At 35.6% G+C, this 5,757-nt stretch overlaps 1 pseudogene across 1 annotated transcript; it reads right to left on the bottom strand.

Annotated features, from left to right (window-relative positions):
- Positions 1 to 1,722: 1,722 nt before the first annotated feature.
- Positions 1,723 to 4,708, bottom strand: LOC143535978 (12-oxophytodienoate reductase 2-like; annotated as a pseudogene). Its single transcript, XR_013135808.1, has 4 exons — positions 4,569 to 4,708; positions 4,189 to 4,460; positions 3,243 to 3,418; positions 1,723 to 2,410 (listed from the first exon to the last, which is right to left on the bottom strand). The product of XR_013135808.1 is annotated as a 12-oxophytodienoate reductase 2-like (transcript).
- Positions 4,709 to 5,757: the final 1,049 nt, after the last annotated feature.

The raw sequence follows: 5,757 nt of genomic DNA, 5'->3' as shown, positions 1-5,757 counted from the left end.
GTTGAGATTGTTACATTTAGCTTCCTTATATGAATCACTATTTGCATCTTTGAGTTAAAATGAAAGCCCAAGCACTATAGGATATCATAAATTAAATTTTCCTACAGGATTTTAAATATAAAAGAACTGAAATTTATAAAACTTAAAACCACTAAGCTATTATTTTAAAGCCACTAAATGGCGTTACAGTTATGTTAAATGAAACCAAACTTAACCATAAATAAACAACGGTCAGGAACTACACACACCATCAACTCAATTTCACTATCACAAGAATAGCCAAGATTAATTGACATGTTAACAGGATCTCCATTTTCATCAAAACTCGTATCCATTTCCCATTAGTCTGCCGACACTAACAGTCTCAAACCGAGGATTCCAAAAATGGATAATCCGGATAAGTAATAATTCATTCAGTTCACATTGTTTTAAGTAGAGATAGAAATATGAAGACTCACTTCTCATTCTTTAAAATAAAGAGAGAAATATGGAAACTCACTTCTTTTATTCTCTACATTGAGAGACTCACATCTAAAAATGAAAAAATAGCACCAAGGATGGGAAGAGTAAATAGATCAGTGACTTGACTTTATGGCTTCTACATTAAATACCAAATCAAGTCTTTCAATTGGTGAGAGTTCTTTTGGTGGTCTTTTGAAAACCTTCAAGTCTTCAACAACTCATCCTACAAATCTATCTTATTCAATTAAATAATATTTACTTATAGTTTGAAATTAGTGCTCATTTGATTTAATTCGGCTCAGTTTGTAAACAAGTAGGGTGGCTCAGTTCGATTTGTAAACAAGCCAAACACAAGCAAAGGTATGCTTGCTCGTTTGGCTCGAATCATTTTTCAAATCACTTCTTACTTCGTTAATTGTTATGTATGCGCACACACACTCATACAATTAAATAGACCCACTATCTAGTCTTTTAAGTTCTAAAAATTCAAAACCCTGTTTCCATAAACAAATTAGCCAACTCAGACCTCGGCCACGTGTATACTCTCAATTCTCAATCACACTTCATGGCCTTATTCCTCACACTATGGTTTTTCAAATTGGTCGGCGCTTGAAACTTGCATGATTGAAAAATGTGGAAAATTCTCGTTTTATTTTGGCTTGGTTTGTAAATGAGGCAAGCACAAGCAAGCCCTCACTTGGTTTGGTTCGACCAGTGAACAACCCTACTTCTTGTTAAAGACCAACACTTACGTGTTATAGTAATTTAATTTGGAACCATTGATTTCATGCTACTGCCTCAAGGGACGGCCCATTACCAGAACCTGAAGTGAAGACTAAATAAGATTTGGCCAAATTTAGAGGTGCACAAACAAACCGGTTCCATGACATGAGCCGAGCTGGTTTGGATCCGATACAATAGAAACCAGTTTGAAACCGTTGGTTTGAGACCAGTTTGGATTTTTGCGGAGGAATTGGTTTGGACCCGTCGGATTGTGGCCCGATGACAAGAAGTAAAATAATACAATTTTATATTTACGTTCAATGTCTGTTTTACTAAAGGCTTGACCAACTAAATGTACATAATCAAAGTGGGAGCCAGTTTCTTTTAACCCTCAAGGAACCAATAATAATAGAGCCTCAAAACAAACAAAGGGTGGGGAGGCATGGCATTATAAGCAGCTATTACTTTTAAGACATCGACAGTTTATCTCATTTATTTAACTCATGCTCTAAGACAAAAGACATCACCAACTACATGTAAACAATAATTGCCAAACAAACAAAATAAACACTATATTGGCAATGCCAAGATTCCCAGATTCTTCATTTTCACCATACTCATTTCCATTTTACTCAAACCGTGGATTCCAAAAACGGATAATCCGTATACCCAACAACCGGATCCTGTGTATAAAATGTCTCCCTATTATACTTATTAAGAGGCGCATTAAGCTCAAACCTTCTCGGCAAATCTGGATTCGCCAAAAACAGCCGACCATACGCAACCAAATCAGTCCGATTCTCAGCCACAGCATTATTACCATCTTCCATATCGTACCCGCCAGCTGGAATAAACGTACCTTTAAACGTTTTCCTCATAGGTACAAGACTATGAGGACAATCAACTATTTCATTAACGGATTTCATCCTAGGTTCCACCATGTGACAATAAAGAATGTTATACTTATTCAAAGATTCAGCCATGTAAAGACCTAAAGCTTCTGGATTTGAATCGCCCGATTGCATGTAGCCTGCAAATGGGGATAATCGGATGCCAACTTTATCTGCCCCGATCTCGTTCACAACGGCTTCAACAACTTCTAGAGCAAATCTGCAACGGCTTTCTAGAGAACCACCGTACTCATCTGTTCTGTCGTTTACTCCATCTTTCATAAACTGATCGATTAGATAGCCATGGGCCCCGTGAATCTCAACTCCATCAAAACCTGTAATTTCATAAAAGTTTAACAAAATATATAAACAAAATAAGAACATAAATTGGAGCCAGGGTTTCAGTGGGAGCACCTAAAACCGACAAAACCAATTGTTAACCGAAAAAACCGAACCAAAACCAACAGTTTGATTTTATGTTTTGGTTAAAACAGAACTTTCAGCTTGGTTTCGATTTTGCATTTCACTAAAACTGAAAAAACCAAACCGAATGTATGGATTTTCAATTTTTATTTTCAATGTTAAGTAATTTATAAGAATTTAATAAATATTATAACTCGAATATTCTAACTCAAAATAATAATCAGTTAACCATTAATAAACAAAAAGATTTAGGCCTAAATTCATTACTTTGGGCTAACTTTTTTCGGCCCAAAAATTTCAAGCTCAAAAGGTAAAACTTAAAAAACCGATACCGAACTGAAATAACCGAACCCTCACTAAAACTAGTGGTTTGGTTTTATGTCTTTGTAAACACCGAATTTTTGGTTTAGTTCGGTTTTGCATGTAAATAAAACTGAAAAAATCAAACCAAACCAAATGTATGGATTTCATTTTCTCTTTTCAATGTTAAGTAATTTAGCCTAAGTGTATAATAATAAGCTAATCATTAACTAACAAAAAAGATTTAGCCCGAATTCATTAATTTTAGCCAATTTTTGTTTTTCAGCCCAAAAAATTCAAGCCAAACTGTTAAAACCGAACCGAACCCAAATCTAAAGCATAAAAATTCGAAACGGACGGTTTTCATAAAACCAAAAACGAAATGTTTGTTTCATCGATTGAATAGTGAACAGATTCTAGACATTGATAAAGAACTTATGTTACCAGCTTCTATTGCATTTCTTGCAGCAGTTCTAAAATCATCAACAATAAGAGGAATCTCTTCAGTTGTGAGCTTCCTTGGAGGTGTAAACCTTGCAACATCAATCCCATTGGCTCAACTTGATTCGCTAGTCCTTTGTCTGTACTAGATATTGGGGCTTGCCCATTTGGCTGAAAACCTGACGCAAAAACATATGTTAGAAAAGATTAATAATATTGTTTTATGCTAATAATTTTAAGCAAAATGACCAAAATAACCATTTTAGTCATTGTCCCTTAGACTTTTTAATTTAACATTCTTTGTTGAATATATGGTTCCAAAGTGATCCAATCTATTGAGCGTCAGACGAACAATTTGCACATCAGTGTCGTTGCAGGCCTCTGCCAGAGTTCCTCTGGCTTCGCCCCGCTCAGGCATAGTTAACCATCTTTCGGGTCCCGACAGGCATGCTCACACTCGAACCCTTCTCAGAAGATCAAGGTCAGTCGGCGTGCACCCCGTGAGGGGATCTCGCCAATCAGCTTACTTGCGCCTTACGGGTTTACTCATGTCAGACTCCTTGGTCCGTGTTTCAAGATGGCCCTAATGGGGGTGCCCGTAGGCCTGTGCCAGGAGCACACAAGCGCCGAAGCACGCGCCACATTAAATTTGTGGCGCCAAAATGGCACATATTGCGCCCTTGTTGACAATAATTCTAAAAAGACAACTGCTTTGTTAATTATCTCGGTCAAAAAGGGTGTTTCGGTCATTTTCTCAAATTTTATTCTTTCTCAATGAATAACCCTCATCAAAATCGCTTTGAAATAGGTTTGATTGATTCGGGGAACGATTTTGAACAAATTAGGGCTTTTCGAAGGATTTTGATTTTGAACTTTAAAATATATGAAAAAAAGTTACAAAATTTGACAGATTTTGGTTGCAAAATATGTGATTCATCATGAACAATACCAGTATTAGAAACCCTGCCAACATGCCAAATTTGACAGAAAAAGATTCCGCCTTTCGCATGAACAGCATCCACAATAGGCTTCCAAGCTTCCACTTGTTCTTTGGTCCATATACCCGGAGTCTCCGGGTACCCTTGTGCAGTGTCAGACACACCAATGGCTTCCGAAATCAGAAACCCGCCTTTGGTTGTTCTCTGTGAGTAATATAAGAGCGCGTGTGGCTGAGGAACATTACCGTACGATCGTTGCCTTGTTAGCGGCGCCAAAACAACCCTGTATAAGTTGATAAAATCAAGTTAATTGAAAAGATGCTCTGTTGGGCATTTAATCGAACAGTTGGTGTGCAAATCGGAATCAATGAAGATTAAACAGATTACCAACCTTTGAGAAAGCTGAAATTTGCCCATTGTGTACGGAGTGATAAGTGGGATTTTAGCTGCTGCTTCTACACCGTTCTTGTATGCCATTTTTAGAATATCTGATATTGATTCTATCGAAGACTTGTCCGAATGATTTATAGACGTCTGGTTAAGGAAGAGAATTCAGACTTTGATTTACACAATGAAGCACCTATCAGCCTCGTGAAGTGGACCATCAACGCTTTGAATTTATTATTTCGAATATAATTATTTTGTGACCCTTTTATTTTCAATTTTCGGGCTAAAATTCCCAAAAGTTTTCCAGTTTCAAATTAAGCCACGTAAACTAAGAAGGTTGAGCCGGTTTAGGTGACGGGTCAAAACAGATTTAAGTTAGAATATGTCCGAGTCAATTCGAGTTATAAGAAAATTGGAAAAATAAGTTATGGTCAAAACGATTAGCTTTAAATTTTTATGTATTTAATTGACGTTAAAAACGAGTTTTTACAGCTTTAGGCAAATGGAGTGGGTAAAATAAGTCATTTTAGAGAATGCATGACTTTGTTAGTGGGTTTATTACTTTTAATATATATTTTTATGAAAAAAATATATATAGTATTGCGACCTATTTATTTTTATTTGTATTATGATAAATTTTATAAAAACGGAACCGTATCAAATATTACAACCAATAAAATTTTATATACTCGATATGCCTACATTTTCTATAAAGTTTATTGTTGATTATATCTTTAGATATGGATTAAAATCAAGAACCCTATTAAGTTTATTCAATCAATAACAATAAATAAGACATCAATTATGGAACTTACTTGATTGAATGGAGACCGTAGAGAAAGATGATGCCATGATCGGTAGCTACTTGTTCCCGTTAGGATGTCACCATTAATGGATTTCTTAGAGAGAAGATTATTGGTGTCTCTCTTATTATTTGTTAATGTGACATCTAAAGGGAAACATGAATATGTATATAGGGGTATGCCCATCAAATAGCCCATATACATAACTTATGGGCCAAGTTAGGTTATTTGAATAATTATAATTAATTAAATGGTAAGAAGGTCACATAATGGGTTTTTTCCAACATTCTCCCACTTGGCCGAATAACCATTTATGATGAGTAGTTTGTTAAATAATTGGCCATGTTAAACACTCATCAAATTTTACATTAAAACTATAGTAGATAGTTA

The sequence above is a fragment of the Bidens hawaiensis genome, unplaced genomic scaffold (assembly GCF_021521415.1).
Source record: "Bidens hawaiensis isolate Kalapana, Puna unplaced genomic scaffold, B.hawaiensis_p1.1 tig00010730_1, whole genome shotgun sequence".
Classification (NCBI taxonomy): Eukaryota; Viridiplantae; Streptophyta; class Magnoliopsida; order Asterales; family Asteraceae; genus Bidens; species Bidens hawaiensis.
This window is presented reverse-complemented; position numbering and strand designations above follow the sequence as displayed.